Source organism: Lactuca serriola, chromosome 5, assembly GCF_051521515.1.
Source record: "Lactuca serriola cultivar US96UC23 chromosome 5, Lser_US96UC23_V15, whole genome shotgun sequence".
Lineage (NCBI taxonomy): Eukaryota > Viridiplantae > Streptophyta > Magnoliopsida > Asterales > Asteraceae > Lactuca > Lactuca serriola.
This window is the reverse complement of record NC_136412.1, coordinates 352,430,465-352,444,564: the sequence shown is the minus strand read 5'-3', so window position 1 is coordinate 352,444,564 and position 14,100 is coordinate 352,430,465. Positions and strand designations below refer to the sequence as shown.

Genomic DNA, 14,100 nt, shown 5'->3' with positions numbered 1-14,100 from the left:
GCAGCCGTAGGGTAGATTAGGGTTAGGCTCTGATACCAAGATAAACTTGGTAATTGAATATTGTAATTGATTCATAAGATAACGAGTACAAGGATATATATATACAAAATATATTTTCACTCTACACCCTCAACATATATATATATATATATATATATATATATATATATATATATATATATATATATATATATATATATATATATATATACGTCTAATAATTATAAATGGCCGTTTGGCTTTTTTTTTTCTTCAAATTGCTAGAAACTCTCGACTGCTCCAGTTATCATTAATACCTATCAAACATTTTGCATGTATATTAAATAAATATATTAATTAAAAAAAACAAACTAATCAGCAAAGTGAAGTTTGGTTTTGTAGCTTAGAGAATTATAATTGGTAATTTAGCTTTTTTTTTTTTTTTTTGAATTTGAAAGATACTCTTGATTGCAACATTTATCATTAATAACTTATTAGACATTTTGTATGTATATTAAATAAAAAACAAACTAACCACCAAAATGAAGTTTGGTTTTGTACCTTAGAAAATAATAAATTACTAGAAACTCTCGACTACTCCAATTATCATTAATACCCTATCAGACGTTTTGCCTGTATATTAAATAAATTAATTAATTAAAAAAAACAAAGTAATCAACAAAGTGAAGTTTGGTTTTGTACCTTAGAGAATAATAAACAGTCATTAAGCTTTTTTTTTTCAAATTGTTAGAAATTCTCAACCGCTCCAGTTATCATTAAAATTCTATCAGACATTTTGCATGTATATTAAATAAATAAATAATTTAAAAAATAAGAAACAAACTAATTAGCAAACTATTTATAAAATGGTCACATTTGGGGTTTTTTTTTTTCTTTTTCAAATTGCTAGAAACTCTCGATTGCTCTAGTTATCATCAATACCTTATCAGACTTTTTTGCATGTATATTAAATAAATAAATTAATTAATACCTTATCAGACTTTTGTACCTTAGAGAATTATAGATGGTCATCTGGCTTTTTTTTTTAATTATAAATAAAATAATTAAAAAAAATAAAATAAAAAACATAGTGAAGATTGATTTGGTACCTTAGAGAATTATAAATGGTCATTTTGATTTTTTTTCAAATTGCTAGAACTCTCAACTGCTTAATACCCTATCCGACATTTTGCATGTGCATTAAATAAATAAATTAATTAAAAAAGAAAAAACAAACTAATCAGCAAAGTGAAGTTTGGTTTTGTACCTTAGAGAATTATAAATGGTCATTTAACTTTTGTTTTTCAAATTGCTAGAAAATCTCGACTGCTCCAGTTATCATTAACACCCTCCCTATCAAACATTTTGTATGTATATTAATTCAAGAAATTAATTAAAAAAAAAAAAGACAAACTAATCAGCAAAATGAAGTTTGGATTTGTACCATAGTGAATTGTAAATGGCCGTTTGGCTTTTTTTTTTTTTTTCAAATTGCTAGAAACTCTCGACTGCTCCAGTTATCATTAATACCCTATAAAAATTTTTGCATGTATATCAAATAAATAAAAATATTAAATAAAAAAACAAACTAATCAGCAAGGTGAAGTTTGGTTTTGTATCTTAGAGAACTATTAACGGTAATTTGGCGTTTTATTTACAATTGTAACTGCTCCATTAATCATTAATAACCTATCAGTCATTTTGCATATATATTAAATAAATTAATTAATTAAAAAATAAAAAACAAAGTAATCAGCAAAATGAAGTTTGGTTTTGTACCTTAGAGAATTATAAATGGTCATTTGGCTTTTTTTTTTCAAATTGCTAGAAACTCTCGGTTGCTTTAGTTATCATTAATAACCCTATCAAACATTTTGCATGTATAATATATAAATAAATTAATTAAAAAAAACAAACTAATCAGCAAAGTGAAGTTTGGTTTTGTACCTATCATACATTTTGCATGTATAATATATAAATAAATTAATTAAAAAAACAAACTAATCAGCATAGTGAAGTTTGGTTTTGTACTTTAAAGAATTATAAATGGTCGTTTGGCTTTTTTTTTCATATTGCTAGAAAATTTCAACCTCTTAACACCCTATCAAACATTTTGCATGTATATCAAATAAAGAAATTAAATAAAAAAAAAAAAGACAAACTAATCAGCAAAAAGAAGTTTGGCTTTATAACTTAGAGAATTATAAATGGTCATTTGGTTTTTTTTTTCAAATTATTAGAAACTCTCGAGTGCTCCAGTTATCATTAATACATTATCAAACATTTTGCATATATATCAAATAAATAAAAAACTAATCAGCATGGTGAAGTTTGGTTTTGTACCTTAGAGATTATAAATGGTAATTTAGCTTTTTTTTTTTTTTTTTTTACAATTGTTAGATACTTTCGACTGCTCCATTTATCATTTTGCATTTCGCTTTTTTATTTAAATTGCTAGAAACTCTCGACTGCTCCGGTTATCATTAATATCTTATCAGACATTTTGCATATATATTAAATTAATTAATTAATTAAAAAAACAAAGTGAAGTTTGGTTTTGTAGCTTATAGAATTATAAATGGTCATTTGGCTGTATTTAAAAATTACTAGAAACTCTCGACTGCTCCAGTTATCATTAATACCCTATCAGACATTTTGCATGTATATTAAATAAATAAAATAAAATAAAACAAACTAATAAGTAAAGTGAAGTTTGGTTTTGTACCTTAAAGAATTATAAATGGTCATTTGGCTTTTTTTTCAAATTGCTAGAAACTCTCGACTGCTCCAGATATCATTAATACCCTATCAAACATTTTGCATGTATATTAAATATATAATTAAATTTAAAAAAACAAAACAAACAAATCACCAAAGTTGGTTTTTTACCTTGGAGTATTATATATAGTCATTTGGCTTCCTTTTTATAATTGGTAAAACTCTCGACTGCACCATAATACCTTATCAGAAATTTTGCATGTATATTAAATAAATAAATTAATTAAAAAAAACAAAATAATCAGCAATGTGAAGTTTGGTTTTGTACCTTAGAGAATTATAAATGGTCATCTGTTTTTTTTTTCAAATTGCTAGATATTCTCTCTTGCTCTAGTTATCATTAATACCCTATCAGATATTTTGCATGCATTTGAAATAAATAAACAAATTAAAAAAAAACCAAAATAATCAGAAAGTAAAGTTTGGTTTTGTACCTTAGAGAATTAGAAATGATTATTTGGCTTTTTTTTTCAAATTGCTAGATACTCTCGAGTGCTCCAGTTATCATTAATATCATATCATACATTATTAATTAATTTAAAAAAAAAAAACAAACAAATCAGCAAAGTGAAGTTTGGTTTTATACCTTAGAGAATTATAAATGGTCATTTGGCTGTTTTTTAAAATTACTAGAAACTCTCGACTGCTCCAGTTATCATTAATACCCTATCAGGCATTTTGCATGTATATTAAATATATAAATAAATAAATAAAATAAAATAAAACAGACTAATAAGTAAAGTGAAGTTTGGTTTTGTACCTTGAAACTCTCGACTGCTCCAGTTATCATTAATACCCTATCAAACATTTTGCATGTGTATTAAATAAATAAATAAAATAGCATAAATAACAAACTAATCAACAAAGTAAAGTTTGGTTTTGTACCTTAGAGAATTATTAATGGTCATTTGGCTTTTTTTTCATATTGCAAGAACCTGTCGACTGCTCCAGTTATCATTAATACCCTATTAGACATTTTGCATGTATATTAAATAAATAAATAAATTAAAAAACAAACTAAGTACCAAAGTGAAGTTTGGTTTTTTACCTTGGAGAACAATAAATGGTCATTTGGCTTTTTTTTTTCAAATTGCTAGATACTCTCGAGTGCTCCAGTTATCATTAATACCCTATCAGACATTTTGCAGAAAGCTTAAATAAATAAATTAATTTAAAAAAAAAAACAAGCAAATCAGGAAAGTGAAGTTTGGTTTTGTACCTTATAGAATTATAAATGGTCATTTGGCTGTATTTTAAAATTACTAGAAACTCTCGACTGCTCCAGTTATCATTAATACCCTATCAGGCATTTTGCATGTATATTAAATAAATAAATAAATAAAATAAAATAAAATAAAACAGACTAATAAGTAAAGTGAAGTTTGGTTTTGTACCATGAAGAATTATAAATGTTCATTTGGCTTTTTTTTCAAATTGCTAGAAACTCTCAACTGCTCCAGTTATCATTAATACCCTATCAAACATTTTGCATGTATATTAAATATATAATTAAATTTAAAAAAACAAAACAAACAAATCACCAAAGTTGGTTTTTTACCTTAGAGAATTATATATAGTCATTTGGCTTCCTTTTTATAATTGGTAAAACTCTTGACTGTTCTACAATACCTTATCAGAAATTTTGCATGTATATTAAATAAATAAATAAATTAAAAAAAAAACAAAACAATCAGCAATGTGAATTTTGGTTTTGTACCTTGGAGAATTATAAATGGTCATCTGTTTTTTTTTAAATTGCTAGATATTCTCTCTTGCTCTAGTTATCATTAATACCTAATCAGATATTTTGCATGTATTTGAAATAAATAAACAAATTAAAAAAAACCAAAATAATCATAAAGTGAAGTTTGGTTTTGTAACTTAGAGAATACATTTGGCTTTTTTTCCTAAATGCTACAAACTCTCGACTGCTCCACTTATCATTAATACCCTATCAAGCATTTTGCATGTATATTAAATAAATAAATAAAATAAAATAAATAACAAACTAATCAACAAAGTGAAGTTTGGTTTTGCACCTTAGAGAATTATTAATGGTCATTTGGCTGTTTTTTTTTAAATTGCTAGAACCTGTCGACTGCTCCAGTTATCATTAATACCCTATTAGACATTTTGCATGTATATTAAATAAATAAATAAATTAAAAAACAAACTAAGTACCAAAGTGAAGTTTGGTTTTGTACCTTAGAGAACTATAAATGGTCATTTGGCTTTTTTTTTCAAATTGTTAGATACTCTCGAATGCTCCAGTTATCATTAATACCTTATCAGACATTTTGCAGAAAGCTTAAATAAATTAAATAATTTAAAAAAAAACAAGCAAATCAGCAAAGTGAAGTTTGGTTTTGTAGCTTATAGAATTATAAATGTTCATTTGGCTGTATTTTAAAATTACTAGAAACTCTCGACCGCTCCAGTTATCATTAATACACTATCAGACATTTTGCATGTATATTAAATAAATAAATAAAATAAAATAAAATAAAACAAACTAATAAGTAAAGTGAAGTTTGGTTTTGTACCTTGAAGAATTATAAATGGTCATTTGGCTTTTTTTTCAAATTGCTAGAAACTCTTGACTGCTCCAGATATCATTAATACCCTATCAAACATTTTGCATGTATATTAAATATATAATTAAATTTAAAAAAACAAAACAAACAGATCACCAAAGTTGGTTTTTTACCTTAGAGTATTATATATAGTCATTTGGCTTCCTTTTTATAATTGGTAAAACTCTCGACTGCTCCATAATACCTTATCAGAAATTTTGCATGTATATTAAATAAATAAATTAATTAAAAAAAACAAAATAATCAGCAATGTGAATTTTGGTTTTGTATCTTAGAGAATTATAAATGGTCATCTGTTTTTTTTTTCAAATTGCTAGATATTCTCTCTTGCTCTAGTTATCATTAATACCCTATCAGATATTTTGCATGCATTTGAATTAAATAAACAAATTAAAAAAAAAAAACAAACTAATCAGAAAGTAAAGTTTGGTTTTGTACCCTAGAGAATTAGAAATGATCATTTGGCTTTTTTTTTTCAAATTGCTAGATACTCTCGAGTGCTCCAGTTATCATTAATATCATATCATACATTATTAATTAATTTAAAAAAAAAAAACAAACAAATCAGCAAAGTGAAGTTTGGTTTTATACCTTCGAGAATTATAAATGGTCATTTGGCTGTTTTTTAAAATTACTAGAAACTCTCGACTGCTCCAGTTATCATTAATACCCTATCAAACATTTTGCATGTATATTAAATATATAATTAAATTTCAAAAAACAAAACAAACAAATCACCAAAGTTGGTTTTTTACCTTAGAGAATTATATATAGTCATTTGGCTTCCTTTTTATAATTGGTAAAACTCTTGACTGTTCCACAATACCATATCAGAAATTTTGCATGTATATTAAATAAATAAATAAATTAAAAAAAAAAACAAAATAATCAGCAATGTGAATTTTGGTTTTGTACCTTAGAGAATTATAAATGGTCATCTGTTTTTTTTTAAATTGCTAGATATTCTCTCTTGCTCTAGTTATCATTAATACCCAATCAGATATTTTGCATGTATTTGAAATAAATAAACAAATTAAAAAAAAACCAAAATAATCAGAAAGTAAAGTTTGGTTTTGTAACTTAGAGAATACATTTTGCTTTTTTTTCCTTAATGCTACAAACTCTCGACTGCTCCACTTATCATTAATACCCTATCAAGCATTTTGCATGTATATTAAATAAATAAATAAAATAAAATAAAAAAACAAACTAATCAGCAAAGTGAAGCTTGGTTTTGTACCTTAGAAAATTATAAATGGTCATTTGGCTTTTTTTTCTTCAAAATTGCTAGAAACTCTAGACTACTCCCGTAATCATTAAGACCCTATCAACTGCTCCTGTTATAATTGATACCCTATCATACATTTGCAGATATATTAAATAAAAAAAACAATTAAATAAAAAAACAAACTAATCAGCAAAGTGAAATTTTGTTTTTTACCTTAGCGAATTATTTATGGTCATTTGTTCTTTTTTTTTTTTTTCAAATTGCTAGAAACTCTTGACTGCTCCGGTTATCATTAATAATCTATCAGACATTTTGCTAAATAAATAAATTAAAAAAAAAACTAATCAACAAAGTGAAGTTTGGTTTTGTACCTTAGAGAATTATAAATGGTCATTTGGTTTTTTTTTTCAAATCACTAAAACTTCCGATTGCTCCGGTTATCATTAACCCTGTCAAACATTTTGCATGTATATTTAACAAATAAATAAATAATTAACAAAACAAACTAATTCGCAAAATGAAGTTTGGTTTTGTACCTTTTAAATGGTCATTTGGCTTTTTTTTTTCTAATTGCTACAAACTCTCGACTGCTCCAGTTATCATTAATGGTCATTTGGCTTTTTTTTTTCAAATCTACAAACTCTCGACTGCTTCAGTTGTCATTAATACACTATCAGACAGTTTCCATGTATATTAAATAAATAAATAAATTTAAGAAAAAAAAAGCAAACTAATCAACAAAGTGAAGTTCGGTTTTGTACCTTAGAGAATTATAAATGGTAATTTGGCTTTTTTTTTTCAAATTGTAGAAACTAATGACAGCTCCAGTTATCATTAATACCCTATCAGACATTTTGCATGTATATTAAATAAATAAATAAAATAAAATAAAACAAACTAATAAGTAAAGTGAAGTTTGGTTTTGTAACTTAAAGAATTATAAATGGTCATTTGGCTTTTTTTTTTCAAATTGCGAAAAACTCTCGACTGTTCCGGTTATCATTAATACCCTATCAGACGTTTTGCATGTATATTAAATATATAATTAAATTTCAAAAAACAAAACAAACTAATCTCCAAAGTTGGTTTTTTACCTTATAAGTAGTCATTTAACTTTTTTTTTTTTTTTTTTTTCAAATTGGTAAAACTCTCGACTGCTCCATTTATCATTAATACTTTATCTGAAATAAATAAATAAAACAATTAAAAAAACAAAATAATTAGACAGTAAAGTTTGGTTTTGTACCTTAGAGAATTATAAAATATCATTTGGCTTTTTTTTCTCAATGCTACAAACTCTTGACTGCTCTGGTTATCATTAATACCCTATCAAACATTTTGCATGTATATTAATAAATAAATAAAATAAAATAAAAAACAAACTAATCAGCAAAGTGAAGTTTGGTTTTGTACCTTTGAAAATTATAAATGGTCATTTGGCTTTTTTTTTTCTTCAAAATTGCTAGAAACTCTAGACTACTCCAATAATCATTAACGACCCTACGAGACATTTTGCATGTATATTAAATAAATAAATAAATTTAAAAAAAAAAAAGATAAACAAACTAATCACCAAAGTGCCGTTTGGTCTGTTACCTTAGAGAATTATAGGTGGTCATTTGGCTTTTTTTTTAAATTGATAAAAACTCTCAACTGCTCCTGTTATCATTGATACCCTATCATACATTTTGCATGTATATTAAATAAAAAAACAAACTAATCAACAAAGTGAAATTTGGTTTTTTACCTTAGCGAATTATTTATGGTTATTTGTGCTTTTTTTCTCACATTGTTAGAAACTCTCGAGTGCTCCCGTTATCATTAATACCCTATCAAACATTTTGCATGTACATTAAATAAATAAATTAATTACAAAAAATAAAAACAAAATAATCAACAAAGTGATGTTTGGTTTGTACCTTTGAGAATTATAAATGCTCATTTGGCTTTTTTTTTTCAAATTGCTAGAAACACTTGACTGCTCCAGTTATCATTAATACTCTATCAGACATTTTGCTAAATAAATAAATTAATTAATTAATTAAAAAAACAAACTAATAAGCAAAGTGAAGTTTGGTTTTGTACCTTAGAAAATTAGCATATGCAGCAATACAATTAAGAAAGTTCATCTTCCATAAGAGTGTTGATATTGGGATAATATCAGAAAAACCCTAGGATCAAATAAAAAGTAAGTCGCAAACAGGACAAATGAATAAAGTAAGTGAACTATCAAATCTGATGTAAGGATTGTTTCTTTTTGATTTAATATATTAAGTAAGAAAACCTGACTTAATTGATGAATATTGCCAAAATTGTTTGTTGATTGTAAATGTAAAATGCAATGTCTCAAAGGCAACAAAATGACGAATATAACGCTCTAAGTGGTAATAAAAAAAATATAAAAGTTTTCATTTCAAAGTAAAATGCCCAAAAAGAAGAAAAATTAAAAATATAAGTTAGATATTGAAAGTATAGCGCTATACAATGTTTTAATCGGAAAAATATGGAAGCAAAAGTTGGTAACCAGAACCAAACAAGATTAGATTTTCAAAGTGCAATAACTTAATTGGGAAAAAGATGAAAATAAAATGCTATTTGTAAGAAAATCAAACAAGTTTTCAAAGTACAATGACATAATAAGAAAAAAAAAGTTTTTAAAGGTATAATGCTATAAATAGTAACCAAAATCAAACATGTTTCCATATTGAATAAGGAATTGTAAGTAAGTATGATCTTTAAAGAAATGTAAGTATGTTGCTATTATGGGTAAAAACTAAAAAGTAAAGTATATTGCCTACATTGGTAAAAAGAATGAAGTATGTTGCTACTTCTTGAAATAAATAAAAAAATAATGTGTTTGTTTTAATTTATTTTTTTTAATAAAAATTACCGAGAGGGTGAGAGGGTATTTTTAAGGAAAGAGAGGAATTCCGTTGAAAATGAAAATGAAAGAGTTTACAAAATTGTCATTTTCATTAATTTAACATCTAGGTTGTTAGAGTTTGATGACCCATGTACTAAAAAGCATTATGAAACTATGAAAAAAGGACCAAAATTGCAAAAAGATTCTATTTTGGACCTAAACCACCAACCTGACAATAAGGACAGATTTAAAGCGGAGGGAATGCTAGACCTGAAATTAAGCAGATAACATTTCAAAAATCATGAACAGCATAGCTGAGGCTAATGAGTTGAGGTTTGGTATCCAAATAGGAATATATAAAATAAACAATCTAATAGACCATACATTACAAAAAAACATAACAAAAAACAGATAGAAACTAAAAAAGACCACATTCACACGCATAGGGGGCCTCAAAAAAGACCAATGATATCAACACAAATCCAGAAAATTCAAGACATCATTATCCAGGTTTTTCTTGTGTTTGATGAATTATAACCCTAACATGTTAAAGTTTTAATCTTTATTACCTTTCATTCAAGTTATGATCATTAAATAATTAGATCTTATGATTCAACAAATCATAGAGTTAGACAAATAAAGTTAATAACTTTGGAAGTGTTAGAAAGCATTAATAATCCATATTGTGTGATTGAATCGCATCATTCTTATTTCAATTTATTTTTATATTAGTTTTGTATTCAACTTGTGCTTGATCACTACATAGTAGTTCATAAATTGAGAAACACTAGATTTCTAAATCATAGTAACTAGTATTAATTAATTCGAAGCCGATATAAATTGTCTAGTAGATATCAACCACAAGTGACAGGAGCACTCTTTAATATTTGAAGTAAAAACTGTTTTCTTTGTTTGCTTAGTCGTTATTTGATTTAAGTTAGTTGAACTTGCAAAAATCAGTAAAAAACCCCCTAATTTACTTGTTTTATTTAGTTAATTATGAGTAGTTATTTTATTAGCTAAAATTTTGTTCCCTGTGATCGACACCCGACTTACCCAAATATAAGTTTTTATCCAATAGTTTTATTAAGATTTGAAACAAAACAAAGGTTTTCATTCTAAATCTAGCTGACATATGTACAATACGAGCAGATCTAGTAGCCCTAGTAGACTGACCACTTTAAGGAGGACATGTATTAAATGGACCACTTTCCTCGGACATTGTAGAAGAATTAGGAAACATCTCACTAGAAGAAGGCACATGTGTCTCGCCAGTCTGGTTGCTGACATAAAAGGGACTAGTCCCATCCAGATATTGGTATGCATCCAACTGATGGACATCCCTCAAGTTACCTAGATTACAGCGACTCATCATAGGAAAAAGAATCACTAGAGCATAAAGGAGCATTGGATTTATTAGTCACAGATGAAGACTACAGCTTTAAAGGAAATACAGACTCATAAAACTTTACATCTGTGGAAACAAACATAAGATACGAATCAAGACTAAGAACTTTATATCCTTTTTTTATAAGAATAACCAAAAAATATACATTTATCAGCCCTTTCAGAAAATTTATCCAAATTATTCAATTTTGTTGCAAAACACAAACATCCAAAAACTCTAAGTTTATCAAAGGTAGGAGATGTGAACACATGAAGTTTGATGCATAATTCCTTTAGACTCAAATAATTGTTTCATCTTATTATTTAAAAACTCGTTTCTATTATCTGACCTAACTGTTTTAATTTTAACTTCACACTAATTTAAAAGAATATTGAAAAACACAAGAACACAATCAAAAACTTCATCCTTTAACCTCAAAAAATAAACCCAAGTAGCTCTAGTATAATCATCCATAATGGTTTAGAAATATCTAAATCCTTCTATAGTTGTCACTCTATAAGGGGCCCATACATCTAGATGAATTAACTCACCAAGATGTGAGGTGACATGTTGACTAACAGGAAATGACTCTCTGGTTTGTTTAGCTTTATGACATACATCACAAGGAGGAAGAGTATCATTTTCAAAATTAAGTTTATGTTTTAAAGAACCTAAAGCTTGATCAGAAAGATGACCAAGTTTGTTATGCCATGCAAGTTTAGAAACACAACAAATGGATGAGGAATTATTAATCCTAAAAGGATTACCTGAAGGCACACTATTCATGTAATAGAGACCTCCAGATTCTCTACCATTTCCCACCATCTCCTTTGATTGTAAACACTGAATTTTACAACTATATTCATTAAAAATGACCTCACAATTACTATCTTTACATACTTTATAAACAGATAACAATCTTCTCAATTTTAAGGAACTAGATATGTCCATATTACCAATCTTCTCAATTTTAGCAGAAGTACCATTAGGATGACTAACAAAAAGATTCAATTTAGACATATCCACAGTGTCATGAAGAAGATATTCAAAAGCAAGCATATGTTGATTGGCTCCTGAATCAACAATCCACTTTTGAGAATCAATAGAAGAATTAAAAGCTTGAAATAAGCAATTACCTGTCATATTAGCACTAGCAGATGCTTCCTCATTAAGTTGCTTATCATTTATAAGTTGTAAAAACTTGATGTACTGTTCCTTAGTAACCTGATGAAACTCAGAATCTCCAACAGAATCAGTTAAGTTAGGAGCATTAGAGCTCCCAGAAGAAGTGGTAACAGAGTTAACATAGAAGGTTTTTTGATTATTTGACTCGCTTCTTTGCTGAAAGTCTTTTGGATATCCTATTATCTTGTAACATTTTTCAATTGAATGATCTTTAATACCACAATTCTTACACTAAACAACTTGATTTTTATTCTTATTAGAACTATTGGAGTTAAACCTATTATTAAACATACTATTGAAAGCAGTAGACTGAGACTTAGATGAAAGTAGAGATGACTGAATAGAAGACAAAGAACCATTTCTTTGAAGAGATGCTTCTCTAGACAATATAGAAAATGCAGTTTTAACATTAGGTAAAGGTTCTAAGTAAAATATGATTCTTGACTTATAGAAAATGCAGTTTTGACAAAGAGAAGATCATCAAAATTAACTTGATCATCCTTTCCACTTCTACTAGGAGGTTCAAAAGAACCAGCCATAAGGACAAATTAATCACAAACAAAAACCAGGCAAACAAATAACCAACAGGTAATCAGACAAAGAAGGACTCAGACAATCAAGAAATCTAGTGTTCACAAGACAACCAGGATCTCCCAATCATAATATGAAAAGAGATAAGAAAAGGAACAAGAAATCCCTCACAGTGCTATTAGGATGAAGCCTCGAAGGATCAACTCTATTTGTCCGTTCTCTACTTAGGGTTTATCGGTGATGAAATCCGACCCTTAGAGAGTTATTTCAGACAAACAGATTAATCAACCGAAGTTCAGCCGACTACAGTTCAATAAGATGTTCAAGAGCAAGCGACCAACACAAGCAACACGTGAACCAACCTGCAACAAACCACAAAGAAACTCACAGTACCAGAATCTTAAAGACAAATATCCGTTCCAGTGTGAACGATAATGAGGAAACCCTAAATCGAAACGATCAACCGAAAAACATAAATTGTGAAGAAACAACAGAAAATAAGAAAGGAGTTAGAAACAACCTTTTATGATGGAGTTTGGAGAAGAAAATCACCGATGAACATCGAAGAAGAAGAAAATGGTGCCTTCAGTAAATGATTCATGTGTTTGGAAACCTGAGATAATGACTTTCAATGAGTATAATAATAATAATACATCATAAAGTAGTGATATTGTAAAAAAAACAATTGACCTCCATATCAAGCCTAGGATAAGTGAAAGAAAAGACAATCTCCTTAACAAACCTACGTAAAAAAAAACAACATTTTAATATACTTACTACATATTATTTATTAGATTAAAATTAATAAAATGTGAACTTTTGTTTACGAGACTGAAGAAGCTGTTTTAATTGTTCCCATCTCACAACATTAACATCTTTTCCACTAGAAGAGCGCCTATCATCTTGCCATTTTCCTCTAAGCTCTGAGAAAGATAAATAAATTTTAATTCTTATAAACATTTCTTAATTTGATTATTTAATCCAGATTGCATTTTAATATTGCATACATTCATCGGGAATCATAAGTAACTGGTGGCTACAAAGTAATTTCTTCTCAAAAAAGTCAGAATTCGATCTCCTGCAGATATTAATAGGAAAATTTAACTTAATATTTGATATTTATAGAGGATTTCATAGTTACACAAGAAAAGGATGAAGTGCAGAACCCAGAAGAGAAACCTTTGATTTACTATTGTTGTTACGTACCCTGAACAATAACAAAAAAGATTATTAAGAATCTTATCTAACACTAGAAAAAATTTAGATATGAATAGCTAAATGTTTAAATCCAACCTTGTAGACACGAAAATAGTCAGCAGTAGCTCTCTTCTGTTCATTATTCAAGCTGATATATATATATTCAAGATTGGTTATATATAAAGTTATGGAAAACATTAAAAGCTTATATTGTAAAAGTTTTACAGTTTTATTACTTTCTTGCTTTTCCATCACAAACCCAACAATGAACACCACTGTATAACCACAGTATATGATTGAAACCAAAATCATCTGAATAAATTAGAAAATGGATTCGGTTAATGTAGTAAAATGATAC

General features: G+C 27.2%; 5 long non-coding RNA genes across 5 annotated transcripts; all 5 read right to left on the bottom strand.

Moving 5' to 3' along the window:
- Positions 1-224: 224 nt before the first annotated feature.
- Positions 225-1,510, bottom strand: LOC145055591 (uncharacterized). Its single transcript, XR_013685241.1, has 3 exons — positions 1,424-1,510; positions 1,247-1,332; positions 225-296 (listed from the first exon to the last, which is right to left on the bottom strand). It is a non-coding gene; the product is annotated as an uncharacterized LOC145055591 (long non-coding RNA).
- A 1,032-nt stretch (positions 1,511-2,542) lies between these two features.
- On the bottom strand, positions 2,543-3,391 carry LOC145055590 (uncharacterized). Its single transcript, XR_013685240.1, has 4 exons — positions 3,026-3,391; positions 2,869-2,925; positions 2,705-2,784; positions 2,543-2,622 (listed from the first exon to the last, which is right to left on the bottom strand). It is a non-coding gene; the product is annotated as an uncharacterized LOC145055590 (long non-coding RNA).
- Positions 3,392-5,299: 1,908 nt separating this feature from the next.
- On the bottom strand, positions 5,300-6,157 carry LOC145055589 (uncharacterized). The gene is made up of 4 exons (XR_013685239.1): positions 6,107-6,157; positions 5,943-6,022; positions 5,465-5,535; positions 5,300-5,380 (listed from the first exon to the last, which is right to left on the bottom strand). It is a non-coding gene; the product is annotated as an uncharacterized LOC145055589 (long non-coding RNA).
- Positions 6,158-6,950: 793 nt separating this feature from the next.
- On the bottom strand, positions 6,951-7,408 carry LOC145055588 (uncharacterized). The gene is made up of 3 exons (XR_013685238.1): positions 7,341-7,408; positions 7,116-7,226; positions 6,951-7,028 (listed from the first exon to the last, which is right to left on the bottom strand). It is a non-coding gene; the product is annotated as an uncharacterized LOC145055588 (long non-coding RNA).
- A 2,262-nt stretch (positions 7,409-9,670) lies between these two features.
- LOC145055587 (uncharacterized) lies at positions 9,671-13,881 on the bottom strand. Its single transcript, XR_013685237.1, has 7 exons — positions 13,839-13,881; positions 13,725-13,752; positions 13,553-13,623; positions 13,373-13,468; positions 13,236-13,287; positions 11,966-13,158; positions 9,671-9,712 (listed from the first exon to the last, which is right to left on the bottom strand). It is a non-coding gene; the product is annotated as an uncharacterized LOC145055587 (long non-coding RNA).
- Between the last annotated feature and the right edge of the window lie 219 nt (positions 13,882-14,100).